We start from the raw sequence: 19223 nt of genomic DNA on the forward strand, positions 1-19223 counted from the left end.
TGTTTTATCCCTAGATGAAAAGCTTAAAAGACTTCAGATAAACAACAGTAGTATGCTTGTCTTTATCAGTGATATAGGAATAAAGATAATTCATCGGGCATTCCTCATCTGGTTTATATACATTTATTTTTCTCATTCTGGGAGGATATATTAGTTATTATTTGTTTTCATCATTATTTGTATTTGAAATAAATAAAACAATAATTACATAGGGTTCATCAAATCACTGTGCAGATACTGTTTAAAAAAAATGTAAATAAAGTAAGAAGTAATCTTGCTGGATAACGTGAAACAAACAAGCCAGTCAGCAAAATTATCAGAGAAATCTGTCCAGTTTGTACTTTAGTCCAATCTGTAAATTCTCCTTGGAAGCAATGTTGCTAACTAGCCTTAGGTGGGATCCCCCTTGTACATCTGCAGCATATTCCCTTTTTTTGGTCATCTGAGGTCTTGTATCAAGCTGCAGAAAAAACTTTCCCACCAAAGGGAAGACAAAAGCACTGTCAGGCTGTGTAGACAGTAAGAGCTACAGTGGTCCTGGCACATAAGATCCAGCAGACAGGGCAAAGGGACTGGTTACACCTTTCCCTACAGTCCTAGAATCACAGAATTGTTTGGGTTGGAAGGGACCTTAAAGTTCAGTGTCCCTGTCATGCTCAGGGACACCTTCCACAACACCAAGTAAATGTCACACGATTCAAGGAGCATCCAGTATTAACCTGTGACAAACTACATGGATGAAATAGCTTCTGATGAAGCTATTGGCCAGCTTTTCTGTCTTCATTGCTGGTTTTTTTTTGTATAACTTGCATTTACAACTGAGTTTTGGCAAACAGAGGTTTGTTTAGAGCTGCATGGAAGGGACAAAGGCTTGCAGCTCAGGCACTGAAGCTTCTAAGTGGCAGATGCTTCCACAAAATATTTTTCCGAAAGTATTGTAGGTAGCAGCTGTAGACCATAACTGTATGAATTGCAGGGAAATGTGGCTAATGCCAGAGTTCCCATGACAGTTTGCATACAAATATGTGGCTGGAGGTGGATTCATTAATAAAGTCAATACAGAGTTTATGTCAGCTTCACTAAGGCAGATAGCCATAGGAGAATCTGTCTAACTTAATGCTTCATCTGATGTATTTAATTTGCTGATTTATTTAGTAATAATGGATGGATTTATTGTGTTTGAAAATGGAAAGTGCTCTCCACTGTGAAACATTGTGCTAGTAGAGATCTGGAAGCGTATAGCAAGGATGATGACAATGATAGAGATGCATCAGGAAGTTCATAGGTCACCATATAAGAGAAATAAAAGTAAAGAGCTTTTATTACCTCTTACTATTTTATTATTATTTCTGTGATCTTGCTGCTGTGCTTGGTCCTGCAGAGGTGCTTATTACAGTCAGTATAGCAAATTTCAATCCCATTGGGTCCTAAATATGATCAGCAGCTCAGTCAGGAGGGAGGACAGAGTTGGGGGTACAGGTTTTATGATTTCCTCTCCCCACACGCTCCTCGCTGCAGCAAAACTCCCTCACTGGAGATTTATTTCAGCAAAATATCAAGCGTTATTTTTTGAGTGGATGTTTATGGTCTGAGGTAATAATAAAGAGAGAAATATTAAATGTACAGTATTTAAATTCCTCTAATACCATTGTAAATTGCAAAATGGTGTAAGAAAAGCCAAGTAGGGGTTCAGTCCACCTACAGCAAATAGTAAAACAAATGGGAGCTTGATGTCCTTAGGGTCCATTACACAGATGCATCTCACCCTAAGTCCCCAGCAGAAATGGATGAGATAAAACAGTAACACTCCTGCACATCTCAAGTGGTGACTAGCAAAACAAGCTCCATGTTCAGAACAATAGCTTTGTGTGCATGGCTTAAGTTCCAGGGTTGGGTTATAGTCTTTTAATACTGCGTATTAGAAGGCACCTAAGTGGAGCTTGTATTTCCAAGACAAATTCAGTGTGAAGCTGGAAATTATTTCAGCCAGAAGTTTTACTGACACAGTGCCAGAGGGTTGCAGATGGTACAGCGTTACTTTGTCTTGAGTGGGGAAATCAAGGAAGCTTGAAACAAAAACCTTGAACAGGGGAAGTTGTTTCTGTGACACACTTGCAATTGCAAATACAGATGATTCAAGTATAAGAGACATCAGGATTCACACATCTGGTCTTCACAAGAAGACAGTAACTTTAGAAAGACAGGTACACTGAAGCTAAAAATGAATCAGAAACAGAAGCTTTATGATTCATAGCTCCATTTCCAGATCCAAAGAAATTTTTAGCATTTTGATCACAGTCTGTGCCCACAAAAAAAAAAAAAAAGGCAGTCTAATTTACTGTTCTTTCTTAGGATGAAAATAAAAATACAATCAGTTAAAGTGGAAAAAGAAAATCTCATTAAAAAAAAAAAGAAAAAGAAGAATTGTTGAGTCTTGACAAAGAATTATGTGGAGGCACACACCAGACTGAAGGCTAAACAAGTGACCCATTTGAATTTAAAGAAATGCTTGTCATGTTTGGAAAAATTGTGTGTTTATCAGACTAAACCTTGATTCATAGGGTACAAAAAAAGACACTTCTGAATTTATTCTGGCATATGCTCACTGCATTTCTTGGAGGAAAAGGTGACTTATATGCTGCCTGAGACAAGGGAAGTCATCCTATTTCTGTTGATCAAAGCCTTTCTTAGAAGTGGGGCTGCAAATTTTCTTCAACCACACAAAAGAAGTTTTTGAAAAGAAGGATGTTGCAAAGAAGGAACAAATTCCTGAAGTAAATGAGTTAATGCCCACCTGGACATAATGTTTTATACTTCGCAAGAAACATAGAGGAGAGTCAGTAAGCAGATTGCATAGGCAGACGCTATTGCAAGCACACATGCCCAGTGCAGAAGTAGCTGTACCAAAGATAACTAAAGAGCTGTGGAACTACAGATAATAAGCACTCATGCAAACAGGAATGTATATTACAGATACAGCTGCATGCATTGTTTTTTTAAAACATAGACTGCATCATAGGACAGGAAAATCCTTTGAAGCTGTAACTCTGGAAAGAGGTTGAGATATCAAAGAAAGGGAATCTATGTTCAATGAAAGGGCAACTGTTGTTGTTTGTATAAAGAGATCTATCTCAAGTAGCAGTTGGGGAGATTAAACGACTTTTGCTTGCACTAACTTGGAAGTATTTTTATTGCTATTGAAATTCTGTATATATTTGTCTCGAAAAGGATTTTAGGGAAATTAAGAGGGCTTAGAAAAGAGCATAAAGAATGCTGTACAGCAGCTGCTGTAAGGAAAGAATTACGAAGCTAAAGCTGTTTTTAAAAATGCCTGATCTACTGTGATCTTAGCCAATAAGAACCTATATGGAAGACAGGACTTCGGTAATGAAGGTTCTTCTGACTTTTAACAAAGAAACAAAAAAAACCTGTGGAAAAAAATCATACACAGAATACACTGATCTTTAATACAGAGCAAACTAACTGCTGAACCAACTTCTGGAGACTGGTAGTAATATTTTTTTTCATTGCTAGCAATTTTTAAGTAGTATTGTTGGTTTTGTTTTTCTTTTCCCCTGAGATTTTTCTCAACTGCAAAGTGGAATATTTTAAAGGAAACTTACTGTGCATGCTAAACACAAGATTGGATGGGATAATTACAATGACCATTTCTTGCATATGCATCCACATATTTATGAAGTGAGTGAAGAGTGGAACAAATTATGAGCTAACCGTACTGTGAAGATCAGTTTTGGGGCAATACAATGCTTCTGAGGATGGGCGTGCAGCTTGGAGCTTTGTGGATATGGCACTTCCACAGCCTGGCTGAGTCCAGTCTGAGGCCACACAACAAAGTCAAAGAAATGGCAATCAGCCATATAGATGGAAGGTTACCAAGGACAGTAAATTCAATAATAGTAGCAAAATGTTGTGCTTACCAGTAGTCTGTACAACAGTTTAAGAGATGTCAGGCTTTTAGGCTTTAAGCCTTGCACAAAAATTTAAACACAGTAGAAGACAGAATTTGTCAATATAGAAAACAGTATAAAAGAGAATAAATGATTCTAGAAACCAAGTAATTTATCAAACACTATTAAGAAGACTTTTCTTTTTTAAGACCTTACCTGCATCTGTTAATGTCAGCCCTGTGATAGCTAGAGGTTAATTCCTTCTCAAGAAGAGCCTTTGGTAGTATCCTCCCAAATTTATGAAGCTCTGTTATTCATCATACCCAGAAGATGAACAGTTGTTTGTGTTTCTCTATTGTAACCCTGAGGTTCACAAGCATCATCAGAAAATCAATAGGCATCATCAGAAAATCGATCAACATTGCTACTCTGGTGGAATAAGACACATATGTTGATGTGACACCTATTCCTTCCTGGAACTCTGGAGATGCTACTGAGAAGCAGCACAGCCCATCTTACATGTACACCCAGAGCTGCAGTACATAATGTGTTTGTCCTCCCTCTGTGACAACTATTTCTTTCTTTATTTACAGTGGTGTGCCTGTCATGGCAATTATGTCATAACCCTTTCCTGAAGTACATCTTAACAAATTCCCCACATAATAATTAGATAGCAGTCAACAATAAGAGTTGTTTTGTTGTTTTCTAGGCTGTTAGGCCATAAACAAAGAATAGCGTTAAGTGATTTTCAGTAGATTACCACAAGGACAATAAGTGGCATGGAATTCATCACAACATCTGATGTTTTCATTTTGAACAGTTGTCACATCTGTGACTTGGCATTTAACTGTTAACTTCATTTAAGGTTTGAAAAAAATGAAGATATTTTGAATACTGCTGAAGACAAGAATTTAACACCTATAACACTTACTACAAGGACTTACAATAAGACTGTATTTGTACAGAACTTCTGGTAGAGTCCTTCATTTGTCTTCCATTTAAGACCAGCTTTTCTTGTAGTTTCTGGGTTGAGCCTGTCAGATGCTGAGTTTTGAGAGCTTTTATCCATTCTGATACCCAGGCAGGGCTGGGTAGCTACACTAACAGTCAGTCATATTCTGAGAAGGGACTGTCTGGTGTGCCAAACTGTGTAGGTGCTCCTGGGAACTGGGCAAGGATGCACCAAAGTATTTTCATTTGTAACCTGAGTTAAAGTTAGATATCAGTGCTAAAAAACAACTGCACTGAATTGTGGTACACTCAGTTCTATTAAATATTAATCTTCTCCCAGCATCTCTAACTAATAGTTACTTGGAGGGATCATCTTTTTGTTTCAACTAGCATGTTTGAATTTTTTTGTTAGTAGAACTTCAGTCTTTTATTCTATCCTCCAGTAGCCAGAAAAATGGACTTCGTCATTTGTTGTTCATTTCTGTTTTCAGATTTCCCTGTAGTCTGTTACCTGATCAATAGCATGCATTGGGCTTTGTTGTCTTTCTTCTCCTTTAAAAAGATGCAGGGAAAAAGTTTTCTTATAAGCTGAAGTAATCTAGGGCCATGTTAAAAAAATGCATAGTCACCTCTTCCTGGGTTATCACGTTTGGTGGCTCTCAGTGGTGACATCTATGGAGAATATAAATTTGCAGATTGATGTATATTGACGAATTTGATGCTTCTTGAGAATTTCAGACTTCCGTCACTAAGGTTTGTTTCACTCAATAAGTGTGTTTTTTGTTTAGTTTTGGGATTAGGTTTATTTTGATGCTGCCATGAGTTATCCATTTCACAGGCAGTGAGTGCATGAATCCTAAAGTAGGTATGATGGAGAACAAAGGAGGAATAGAGCTGTATCAAGGACAGAGTAAAATATAGAGAAGACATGATCTAATGTATGGGCTGGACTGAGCTACATAGGTTCTTCTGGAAGCCTTCTGAGCCCTCACACTCTTGACTCCTATATCCAGGAGCTGCAAATACTGCTGAGTGAAGCCCAGACCCACACATCTCCCTTCCCATCATGTGGTGGGGCAGATAGGCATGTCCTATCCCACCCCCCAGCCAGCATTCTTGTCAGGCAATAATATTTTGGACATATAAAGGTGCAGCAAGGGGAATTTCAGGGTCTCCAGTAAAATGGAGGCTTGGTTCAGGACAGCTATATGAATTCGGGAGATAGACTACTCCAAGTGACTGTATGTTGGGCTTCCTAAACCACTGGTTAGAGATGAGAAATCAATACCCTATCTGTCTCTGTCACATGCCTGGACTATGGAATTGGGTATGTCATTTTGCCAGTTTGTATCTATGTTCCCGCCCTCTTACTTTTACAAACTGCAAATTCTTTGAGATGGTCTCTTTCTCCAGTTTTTCATAGTGCTTTGTTTTTGAGCAGGAGCCTCTGGGATTACTGCAATACAAATAAATAACATAATGCCTATAACAGAAGTATTATGTGAAATGAGCTATGATTTTGTATATGAGCCATTAGATGTGTGGGATAAGATGAATTCATTAAATTTGAAAACATAAACATATAAAGTGTGGGTACTCTCTTATTCTATTATATCATACTGAGCATATATAGACTTATAGACTTACCTATATTGTATATGTTTAGCCTGTTGTATAAAGTGGCTCTAAAATGCATTATATTAAATAAAGTGTGTTCTCTAGTAGCATGCACGTTATAGCCACTCAGTAAATAATAAATACAATTGAAATAACATAAAAATTAAAATGGACTATATTCATCACTTCCTAACCACAATATTTAATGACACTAGCAAAAAAAATAAGGGGCAAGTATGTCAGCCTGGCATCCCTGAGGTACACATGAGTCATATCTGAAAAGATCTGAAGCCCTTGAACAGCAGTTGTACCAGCACCGCCTTGAGTTCAGGCTGCAAAAGCCTTTCGCCGATCCCAATTCCAGGTGAATGCCCAGAAGCTGAGTCACTTATCACCTCAGCTATAATATTACTGGTTTAACAAACCGTTTAAACAAGTTTATTTAAATCTAGTGTACATGTGTCTGTTTGCAATGCAGCTGGGCCTCTGGATTATTGTGTAAACAAGGTGCAAAATATCATCCTCGATGTTTGTTATCACAAAAGGAATATTCAGTCTTTTGACTTTGTGGAATACTGCAGTGCTACATCTATGGCTTGGTTTGCTACCTCTGCAGTTTGCATTTCATGAGCAAAGTAAACTAGAAAAGATTTTGGTCAAGTGAGCTACACAGAACCTTTTATTTTGACTTGCATCTTTTGATTTGGTACCAGTATTGTCCCTGCCTTGGAGAATTTGTCCGCTTTTGCCTCCCTACCAGCCATGACAACAGGATTCACAATGAAAATCTGTGTTTACAAATCTTGCATGCAAATGATTACGGAACAGCCATGATATGCAGCAATTTAAATTTGTTGACAGAGTTGCTAGGAAACAAACCTTTTGATTCTGTGAAACCCTTTTTGATACAGCTCCACACTCTGACAGTTGAAGTTATTGAACAAGAGTGAGGACTCTTTAAAAGAGAAATTTCTGACATTTGCTATGTTTTCAGAGGCTGTAACATAACACTGAATATTCCTTCAGTGTCAGTTTTATTCAATAGCAGTGTCTGATTCCATATGTATTTAAACTCTCCTATATTTCAAAAATTGGCTTCAGCACTTCAGTACAACCTTCTCCTACTCTCATGCTCAATCGTTTTGCAAAGAATTTTGTGATCTTTACATGCTCCGGTGCCAAATACCTTGTAAGTTTCTATATTTTTTCCAGTCTGTTCCTTAAACATCCTTTCTCCAGGGCATTTTCACAAAGGACCCCATAGAATTTTACTCAGATATCAACAGTAAAATACACCATTATTTTGACATTCCAGTATTATGGAGACAGCTAAGGTTTTAAGAATATATATTCACACTGTAGGTACCAAACCATTAAATAGTGTAGCAAAGCTTGGGAAAAAAAAGGGCCCAGATTCATCCCAAGTCAGATTACCCGTATCATTTAGCTGATAAAATTAGAAGCGCTGTCAAGTAAAGCCTTGTCAGTAAAAGAAGATGATTTAGCCCTTAGGTTGGATGAAACATATTTGGGAGGCATCTAACCTTCATTTTATTACTAAGGCAGCCTAGAGCAATTACAGTCCTAATTTAAACACCTCAGTTAGGTGTTTAAAGTTAGGCAGAATTAATCCTAGCCTAATTGATCATAACCTTATTTTTCATAGCAGGCTTAGGAGTTGTAATTGCAACCTGCCTACACCTATACTATATTTTGTGCATGGCTTTCACATTGTTGAATTCAATATCCAAAAATGAAAAGGCAGCAAAGAGCAAAAAATTCAGCTTTTTAGGGGGATGGGACATAAGCAAAGACAATTATGAGACAGAAGCAGAAATGAGAAGTTAAAGGAAAGAACAGGCGGTGCCTTCCCCCTCTGAAGACATATATTGCTTTCCAGGATCAAGGTATTACTTTTATGGACATTTTGAGTTTTTCTGGTGTGAAACACAGGAACCTAATGTCACGTACCTGCCAAAGCGCTATTTTTAATCAAATAAAATTATTGCAAACTGAAACTGCAAAGGCAGAAGGATGACTCTGTGAGGAGAGATCGATCTATGCTAGTCAAAAAACCACAAGAAAGTGGGTGAGGTAAGAAAGAATCAGTCAATTTCAGATTTACTCAGTAGCACTGAAGACTATCTCTGCCTACCATTTTCTCTTCACATTTTGTTCATAAGGACCACTTTTTTCCTTATGAAAAAACACATCTCCTGAAATTGTGCAAAAGTGTTTTGAAAACAATTTTTAAAAATGTGAAATAAATGTAAAAATAATGAGTCATACTCCATAATGGCTATTGCAGTGTGCATTAGAAGGCAACCAGAGCACTCTCAGCATGCACTAATAGCTTGCTAATGCACAGCCTTTGGTGCCTTATTGCTATAGTTGACATTTACCACAACGAATACTTTGCAGCAAGAAATATTTTGGGATCCATTATACTTTCACAACCTTGTGCTGTGCTGGGAAGGGCTGGAAATAGAGTGCTGTGAGCTATGAGGGCTGAAGGCCTGGAGAAGTCACTCACAGTTTTGCCATTTGTTGGAAGATAGATGGAAAAGACCCATACAGGCTGTCTTCCTGTGATGGAAAACACCACTGGGGAGAAGGAGAGACATTTCATAGAATCCTACAATCATTTAGGCTAGAAAAGTCCTCTAAGATCATCAAGTCCAACTGCTAACCTGGCATTGCTGTGTTCACCACTAAACCATGTCCCTAAGTGCAGTATCCACATACCTTTAGAACACTCCAGGGATGGTGATTCCACTGGTGATTCCCTGGTCATCCTGTTCCAGTGCTTGATAACCCTTTCTGTGAAAAAATCTTACCTAAAATTCAATCTAAACCTCCTATGGGGCGACTTGAGTCCATTTCCTCTCATCCTGTCACTTGTCACTTCTCTGGGACAAGAGACCGACTCACCTTGCTAGAACCTCCTCTCAATAGTTGTAGAGAGTAAATAAGGTCTCCCCCAAGCCTCCTCTTCTCTAGTCTAAACAAGCCCGGTTCCCACAGCTGCTCCTCATAAGACTTGTGCTCCAGACCCTACACCGGCTTCACTGCCCTTCTCTGGACATACTCCAGTCCCTCAGTGTCTTTCTGGGAGCAAGGGGTCCAAAAGTGTGCACAGGATTCGAGGTGTGGCCTCACCAGTGCTGAGTGCAAGGGGGTGATCACTGTCCTAGTCCTGCTGGCCACACTATTTCTGATACAAGCCAGGATGCCACTGGCCTTCTTGGCCACCTGGGCACACTGATGGTTCATGTTCAGCTGGCTGTCAACCAGCACTCTCAGGTCTTTTTCCGCTAGGCAGCTTCTCAGCCACATGCACCAAGCCTGCAGTGCTGCACTGGATTGTTGTGACTCAACTGGCTCATCTTGAAGGCCCATCTTGTAACAGGGCCTTGTCTCGAATACCTCAGAGGGTTTTCATCCTGGAACCACTGCAAGGTTTTTGTGTCTGGACACCACAAATCATGTTTTGCTTGCTTGCGTTTCAAGGCTCCGTCTCATCCCCAGTTTTGTAAGAGCAACCTGTTTCTCCTTTCTCTCTGTTCTTTGCCCTGTGTGTGTGTTTGTCCATGAATGTGTCTGCCAGGAATCGCACACCTGTTACTGTAGCTACCAAAAGTTCTTTAACAGGGCTTTTGCTGTTCTGTACCTGGCCAGGAACAGCTCGTGTTATGAGCATGGTTTGGATTGATTAATTTTGCTTCTCTGGTTTTTTGTTTGTTTGGTTTTTGGTGGGGTTTTTTTTGGGGGGTGGGTGGGTTTTTTGGGTTTTCTTTGTTGCTCTTGTTTGGTTTCTGTTCTTGTCAGGTAAATTATTTCCTAGTCACTAGAACAAGCATGAGGTACCCCCAGTCCCTGCTCTGATGGGGGCTGCCCTGGCCCCAGAACAGTGCCTGTGCCAATGCATACACATGTGAAAGCTCTGTGGCAGGACTGACAGTTCATACACCTGTGGTTGGGGTGCTCCTTGGGAAGGGAGACTAATATTGTAATCCTTTTGGGCAGAGAAAGGGGCTGAGCCCTAATCCCAGACTGTCTGGGTGATACCTTGGGAAGGTCTTTCATCAGTGCTGGAAGGGAAGAAGGTTTTTTTTTTTTTTTCTTTTTTGTTGTTTTTTCCTGATATAAAGTACAGGCAGCTCCTTGGAAGCAAGAAATGTTGCAAGTACGAGAGAAGGCTATTCAAGTATAAAGTATAATTTATAAGATCTCAGAGTGAGCACTCATTTCACTAATTGGCTCAAAAATACCTAAGAATGTGTAATGTGAGATATTATTCAGCAAAAACATTCATCTTTTTTTTGTTCCATTTCCAGTGTTCTCATACACCCTTAGCAATCGCAACTCTTGTTACCTCCAGTGAGTCCCACAGTCCACCATCATAACATCATCCTGCTGTGCCCTGGGGTTTAGATTGCAAACTACAGAAGAAGAGACAAACTGTGGACTTTATTATAACAATGCCCAGAGATATTATTACCAAAATGCATCATTTCTGTTGGCCTAAACCCTTGGCTTGTAAATTCTTCATGTGAGCAGTCCATAAAAATAAGCCTCCATCCTCCCTTGAGCTTTGAGAGAAACCAACCCCAACTCACAAGGGATAGAGCAGAAATCCACATTCATATGACATCCCAGTGGACTGGAACTGTTTGAAAGTACATTGTTCATTCAAGTAAAGGTGTGGAGGATCATTTCCTTCCCTGAAAACATTTTTAGTGAGAAGAAAGCTAATTTCCATGAAAAGACAAAATGAATTAAAATGGATCTCTCAATTTTCTCAGTTGCGGGGGTTTTTGTTGTTGTCTTTTTTCTTTCATAGAACAGCAATTTATTTTGTTTTATATGTGATCTGGATAAACTCTTCCTATCAAACAAGGCAATGCAATGAATTGCATTGAGAAATTGTATTGAGCTGTGTAAATCCTAGCAGTCAGAAAACCAATATGTTTCATGGTTGGCTATGCTTTGTTTTCCTCTAATGCAGACAATTTAATGTTAGTGATTGAATCAGTGAATTTTCCAGCAAAAATGACGAGGCAGTCAACTTGAACTGTAGCATTATTAGCCATCATCTGTTCTAGTTTTGTGTGCACGTTGAGTGATCTGGGATGAAAAACTAACAAGCACCTGTCAAATCTGAGACATCAGGTTTTTTGACAGAGGGTCCACTGGACATTCCTATCAAGAGAGCCTTTATGAGTAAACCGTGGAAATCTCTCTCAGACAAAAAGGAAACAGAGCTCATCAGATTCTGCAGACCCTTGACTTGGAGGGCATGCTGTCTCCAATGAAAGGCTTTTGATCACAATGCTTTTTTATTCAGATTTGACTTCACATTATGGCTAATCAATACCTTGCAACAGTCTAAGTCCCCAGTTAGATTCGCATCTCGCAGTCAGGCAATGAGACCTACTAATTGAGAAAAAGTCAGAGACCCAGGTACCGTTGCCCTCGGGCCATAGTCTTGCCTCAGCTCTATCTTTTTCCTCTCTCTGCCCCTCTTATCACGGTACCCTAGAAATGGTGGAAATAAAATTTAGAGACATGACAGGCACAGAAAAGCAGGATCAATTCCTGTCACTTGCCACCAGTGTTTACTACCTTCCCAGGTCTTCAGAGGGTGTTTTTCTTTTATAGCTTAGGGGAACTTAACCTTTTATAAATAGGAAGATGGTACCTTCATGAATTTTAAATTGTTTGATTTTTCTAGGCCCAATATTATCTTGACTTTCCGAAAATTACTCTCTCTTTAAAATCTCATTTGTTTATATAGGGTCAGAAACAGAAACTGGAAAGTTTTTGTCATATATTCAATTTTTGCCATGTGCCCGCTTCAAAAATTACCTTTCTCTCCTTTCTGCATAATTTTTCACCAGTTAGGCTTTTTAGGTGAACAATATGAACTCCTGTAGAAAAAATAAAGCATGTTAACTTCAAAATTAGGACATGAGACATGCAAGGCAACAGCAAGAGATTTTGGCAGCAGCAGAAGGATGTCAGGTTGGCCTGTCTCTTACAGTATCTGACTGAGGGGCTTTGTTCAGTGGAGCATCACAAGAGCGGTGCTCATTTCTGGTCCTCTGTGACAACAGATATCAAAAATGAAGGGGTTTGCTTCTATTTGTCCCCTGCCTCCACTCATCATTTTCTTGGCAGCATTGTTTGCCTAGCCTCTGCCATAGCCAGTTTCATGGAAAAAAAACGTTTGTAAATCTGGTTTTGTAAACTATGGTAGACCAGCCACTGGAGGGAGTCACAGATTAGGGAGCTGCTGGAACTACCAACTGCTGGAAAAGTGCATTTTACTTCGGGAACCACATTATATGCCAGTCCTGTGTGAAAGGAGTTTTCTAAGGCATCTCTCTGTAAGCACTTTTACATGGACACTTTTGTGGGCTGAACTGGCCTTCCACATACAGTTCCTTTAGCAGGAAGAGAGCTACTATCCACGTTTTCCTCTTTTCCATTACCTCTAGCAAAGTCGTGGCTCTAGACAGATATTTCAGTGGCAATATATTAAGTGTTGGAGAGAGAAAGAAAGATTAGGTGTAGGTTAAGAACAGGAAGCAGTGCTGAGAGAAGGCTAAAAAAGGAAAAAACTAGGGAAAAGATAAGGAAGAAAAACAAAAAATGAGGTGAAGAAGAAAAAGACTGAAACAAAGAATGTACATGAAAGATAAATATTCTATTCATCATTTTTCCCCAGAATCCCTATCAGGAGCTTCTATTCATTGCATCCTATTCTTTGTGACATTCTCAATAGCTCTTCTTCCCAGAACAAACATCTTAGAAGGTCAGATTGGACAGCTGCTTGCCTTGAAAATCAAACAGTTTTAAAAAGTATATACTCCACTAACTAATAAGTAATCTGCCATATATGTATTTACTTGAAAGTTCAGTCCAGCAATTAATAACAATTTCTTAGAAATATACATACATATTTGTAAATCTTTGAAATAACCTTGTTTTGATAAAACCCTTTTATTTGCTTGAGTTCACATTCTCATTTCCTTTTTAGAGTTAAAATATTTCTTTCTTGGTTTTTAATCATTTTTGAGGATGGGGGAAAGCAATTTGCTTTATTTTGTGAGAATAAAGAATATTTTAAATTATTTTTTAAAAATATAAAAGGTATTTAGAAATAGATGAAAATGAAAAAAGTTCTAAGGGGAAAGAAAATATCTACTGCTTTCAAAAATGAATATTACACTGAACATTTTATGTACAGTGAAGATTTTTTTATATATTTATCTTTTCAAATGGCTCAGACCGTAAACCTTAGTAACACAAATTGAAGATGTTTTGTGTTTCCAATGCAGCATTCAGAGTTTGGGGTCATAAATTCAACAACAAATGTCATACTTAGGGTTCCATGTCCTAGTCACAGACTAAATCCTGAGAGAGTCCTTGGAATCACTTCAGGCTTAAAACAGGGTTTTCCAAACAACAGTATTTGTAGAAAGACCTTTCTAGAAAAAAGACAAAGTGAAGAATATATAAGAAAACATAGAAGGTGTCTGCTTCCACAGAAAGATTTAAGTGCATAACTACTCATCCACATCTGAAAATGTTTGTTTGTGTGGTTTACCAAAGGCCAAAGTGGGATGAGTTTGTGAGGCAATGTTAGTCTCTAATTTAGTTACCTAGATAGGGTTGCCTTTTGTGCTGCCAAGTTGGTGTCTCCTGCCCCTTACTCACCAGCATTTATGCCAGCTCCTATGCAGAAGCAATAGCGCTGGCCCAGCACAGACAGTGAGGACTGATGGGGACAGTGATCACAGCCATCACCAAACTGATTTGCAGTCCTCTTCCCCTTCCCCCCCCCTCAAAAAAAGAAAGAAAGTCTATCTATAGAATGGAGAGTCTTTATACAAAAGGGTTTGTGTGGCAAGAAGAAGGTGAAACTGAAGCAGGCTGGGGAAAACCAGCAATCTTAGGAAAAGCTTCTAAGGAATTCTTCCTACTCAGGGATTTGTTAAGTCCCTGTGCCTTCTCTGTCACCTGCACAAAGAATAGACTCTAGAAAAGTACTTAAAAATATATTCTTTTGTATTTTGAATTTTCAGTTTAGTCCAGGCTTGCCAGAGACTCTATCAGCAAGAGGAATCAAAATAATAAAATATATAATATAATATAATTAATATCATATATAATGACAACAAATGTAATGTTTCTGTAGGACTAGGATACTTTTAGCTACAAACCACCTATATTCCCTCAAATAAGGAAAACGTGGGTAGCCTATATACAAAGAACAGCAGCAGAATGCATTTTCTCTAATTCTCTCCATTATTTCACTGTTATCTGGGGAAAACTGTTTGGCAGGATGTTAAGTATCTGAAAGTAGGGTAGAAAAATTGTTTTACTGGCTGAAATCTGGCCAAAGAGTCCTTTTCTGTCCACTGCTCCCACTTTTTGTTGACTGCCTCATGCATGCTATTTTATACCTGTATCTTCTCTGTATGATCACATTAATTACATTCCATCCATTCCACTTTGATATCTCATTAAAATCTTATAAATGATCATGCAGTGACCTTGAAGGACATGCATAATACATGAAAGTAAACCTGCAGTAAAATGTATTCTTTCACTCCTGACTGGCTACATCCCACATTTCTTTTTCCTATCCCCAATGACCCCAATATGGGGAGTTATGCTAGCTGAGCCAAGGTATGCAGTAGTGTGCAAATTCACTAACTCCATTAGCTTTCCCTACTGATGACAGCTGCAATATGTTAATGGCTTATGTTTGGATGTGATGGCCCTGCTACTACTTAGGGCACTATGCTAATTACCATAAGATGGTGACAACAGGTGCAAGTGTCACTTCACATTAACATCATGTGTATGAGAAAAATAGCTAGCAGCACCAAAAGCAACTCAAGAAAACGTAAACTTTAGTCAGCAGCCTGTGATTCTCTGAAGAACTATTCTTTAATGCTTATGATTAAAGGATTTACAGATGGATATTGTTGCTTTTTCTGCAAGTACAGTAATTTTGAATTCATAGAGATGTCTTCATAAGCTATTTAAAGTTATATTTCAACAACATGCACTTGTGTGGTAGTTCAAGTAAAATGCAGAAGCCCTGTATTTATGAAGGTTTCCTTACAGAATAAAAGTTTTACGAAGCCACATTTGCTGCAGTGAATACATATTGGAACAGACATGATTTCCAGCTGAATGATATCACTGTGTTTCAATGGCCTTGTGCTCACAGCATAGCTCTGTTCTATCATCATATATGTATACTTTTCTTCCTCTCTTTGTCAGAGTTTAGTATGTCCTATTTTTTGTTAGACACTAATTTACTTAAGCACTATGGTGGCCGTCCAGTAGGCTGAACCAGCAAGATGGTTGTTATTTTATCCTTAACATAGTCTTACTATTATAAGAGAAATGTGATGGAATTCACATGGACACACCTTAATCCTTTGTTAGAAACAAAAATACCTTAGGAGACTGCTTTATACAAAGTAGTGAACTCCTATTTTATTCTGCTATTACTGGAGTGAAAATGTTTTTCTCAAAAATTTTTTTACTATTGTTACAAACATTTGTCATTATATTAACCCACTAGAAACTAAAATAAAACCAGAAAACAGAGCTACTTTTGGATTTCCCAATAAAATGAGTTGGTCCTGAGATACTATATTAACCACTCCCACAGTTCTCAGATGTAACAATGATGGTCATGTTGAAGAAAAAACTTTTATTCCAAAGGCTAAAGTGTGCAAATGTAAAACAAAAATGTAAGTTGTGTTTTAAAATAAAATGCAAACCTGCATATTTGCAGAAAATTTCAATTTACACAGAAGGAAAGAAAGGAACATGACTAATTTCTAAGCTGAAGAACAGCACATTTTTTGCCCAACTTGAGAACTTCTGTTTACATATGCTACTTCATGAAACCAGTGCTCAGGTGCTTCACAGCCCTCATTCTTTTCATAGTTGAGGCTCACTGTATGGACTCATAATACCTTATCCTTCCACTATCCCCCCTCCACAAATGAAGTTGAGCACAAAAGGAAAACAGTAATTTGTCCAGGGATCCCAGTAGATCAAATTAAAGGGGAACAACTACAGACTTTGTGAGGTCTTCTTTTCAACAGAACTAACAAAATTGTCAGCCTAAATACTACACTCTTATAAAGAGAATAACATTCTCCACTGTTGCCTTGCCTTCCTACAAGAGTTCGTCTTTGTGTAGTTTTAGGGTTTTTTTCAAGCACCAGAGAAAGTAGCGTCATATCTGATCTGAGAGGTTTATTTTCTCATGCCCAGAATACAACAATGCCATGTTGTGATCAACCTTGCGCTAACAGATAAAAATACTGCTGGATAAAACAGACAAAGGAAAAGGTCAATGATGAGTCTCAATTCTGAAATGAAAAGTGGTGAGAATGCTTGAAAATTTGACCCTTAATGGTACTCCATGCTCCTTACTGATTTTAAGGCTTTGGCAGGAATGTCATGTCAGTGATGATGACTGATTTTTTGTATAACCACAGCCACAGAATACATGAGTATTTTGAATTAATCCAAATGATCAATTTGCTGTATTTCAGCTAAAATGCTTTTGTGTCTTTTTTTTATTATTTAGCAATACTGATAGATAAGTAAAGATTAGAGAGAGAATAATAAAGAGCAACTAATTACATATGAATTTCCAAAGATAGTCTGTAAGAATGGAGAAGTAAATGAAAAAGCAAGAGATTTATCATTTTACAATTTCATGCTTTTACATATAGCTGTATCTGCCTGATATTACAAAAATTTTTGGGGCATGAAGAAGTTCTGCTAAATGCAAGTGCCTCTTGACCGATATTATAAATTCTCAGTGCTCTATAAACAAGGAGGAACAGAATTCAGTTCACTTGTACACATAAAATCTAGCCTGTGTCATACAGAGCTGTAAATGTTGCTTTATCCAACCTGCTCTTGTGTTCTCCTTCCTTGTCTCCTTCCTTCCGTCTTTTACATTACAGCTTTACATTCTTGGCACACTGGAGTGCTTTTAACAGCATTATTTGTCCTTGTTGTCCCAGTCTCTCATTTGGGAATGCAGATGTAAACTTGATATCTCATACTAAAGAGTCCTATCTTTGGTCTGTATATACATGGAATAAGAGGTATATGTATTGAGATGTAATGTTCCTAAACAGACATGTATGACTAAACAGACTAAATGACTAGTATTTCAGGCCAAGCTCAACTTATTCTATAGGTAATGATACCCTAGTAGGAGAATTATAAGGAATTTTCAGTGGAAAATTAAGGATTTTCTAATTTTTTACTTACACCTAAATTGTCAGAAACTATGAAGTGATTTACATCCCTAATACATGGATCTGCAGCTAAAATAGAGACCAAAACCACCAGAGTTGAAGAGTGAATATATAAATGAAGGACTGCCTCCTGAAAAACCCCATGATACTGTGTGTAACCCAAAGGTCTGATTTCTACATATTCAAAGTTTTATCGAGTGGTTTATCTTAATGTAGATAAGATATGTAATGCAAAGCCTTAATTCTTCCATGACAGTGAAGGTGTATGGACAAATTCCATGCTCTCCAGAAATACGTTGTAAAAGTATGAACTTTTACCATGAAGTTAAAGAAGCTACAGACTCTCTTCAGAATCATGACCTGCTCCCGTATCATGTCAAGCTTCAGTGACTGCGCTGTTATGAAGCTCCTTTCCCATATTCCTTCACCCAAGTAATTATAGGTACAATGGCAAATCCTAAAGACCAGCCCTCACTTAGCTTAAACACACAAGCAGCAACATTGAAATCAATGACAAACTTGCTAAATCAACCAAGACCCAGAAATTCATCTTAAGACAACTATTCCCCATACTCCATCCAAGAAAGAAGGTAACAGTAGAAGGAGTGTACTGTTTCCTGATACATCACATTAACTCCTCATGCCCGATAATCTCAATTACTACTTTTTAGTGACTGTTTCCATTTTATTTGCTGTCTACTGCAAATATACCATATGTGAAAAAGTCCTTTGTTCATACTTGGAATACTATGTGCAACCTGCTAGTCAACATCTACTCTTGATCTTGTAATTATCTTTTAGTTTTTGCAATTTTTTTAAAATGTAAGTATAAATCTCTCCCCTTCCCAAAGCAGACATATAAAAAATGTTGTTATTGTCACTCTGTTGAAGCACCTTGTTTGAGTTACATTCCCCCTGTTGAGACTTAGCCTGAATGAATTGTAACTGCAGCATGTCCAACTGTTTCTTAAATAATTCCCATTTTTTTTCTGCTCCAGGTTTCCTACACAGCCATGAGATCTGGCATCATTTCCATCAAGAGCATTCAGTTGTTTATGTTACCACAAGCTATTCCTTCTACTTGAATAGAAGATATAATTTATATTGTGGTGTATAATGAAAACCTGTTTATCTTCCAGAAAAACATCCCTAATTTATGTAGTTAGCTGCATCAACACGCCTTATAGTATTACAAGTTTTGCAAAACTTCCACTGAGCCAAAACTAATTGTGTTGCACCTTCTTTTCTTTTCTTTATTGTGAATTTGTGATTCCATAAATCAGCCCTGCTCTATTTATCAAGATGGGCTAATTTTCTAGCACTGGGTGTCAAGAGCCTCTGATCATGAAGTTCAGTCAATAAACTGACTTCAGTAAGTAAGCAATTATGCATTGCCTCTGGAAACATGCTTCCCACCTTACAGGTTTTGCAT

This window comes from Pipra filicauda, unplaced genomic scaffold (assembly GCF_003945595.2).
Source record: "Pipra filicauda isolate LSUMZ 115617 unplaced genomic scaffold, ASM394559v2 scaffold97_size2427393_pilon, whole genome shotgun sequence".
NCBI lineage: Eukaryota > Metazoa > Chordata > Aves > Passeriformes > Pipridae > Pipra > Pipra filicauda.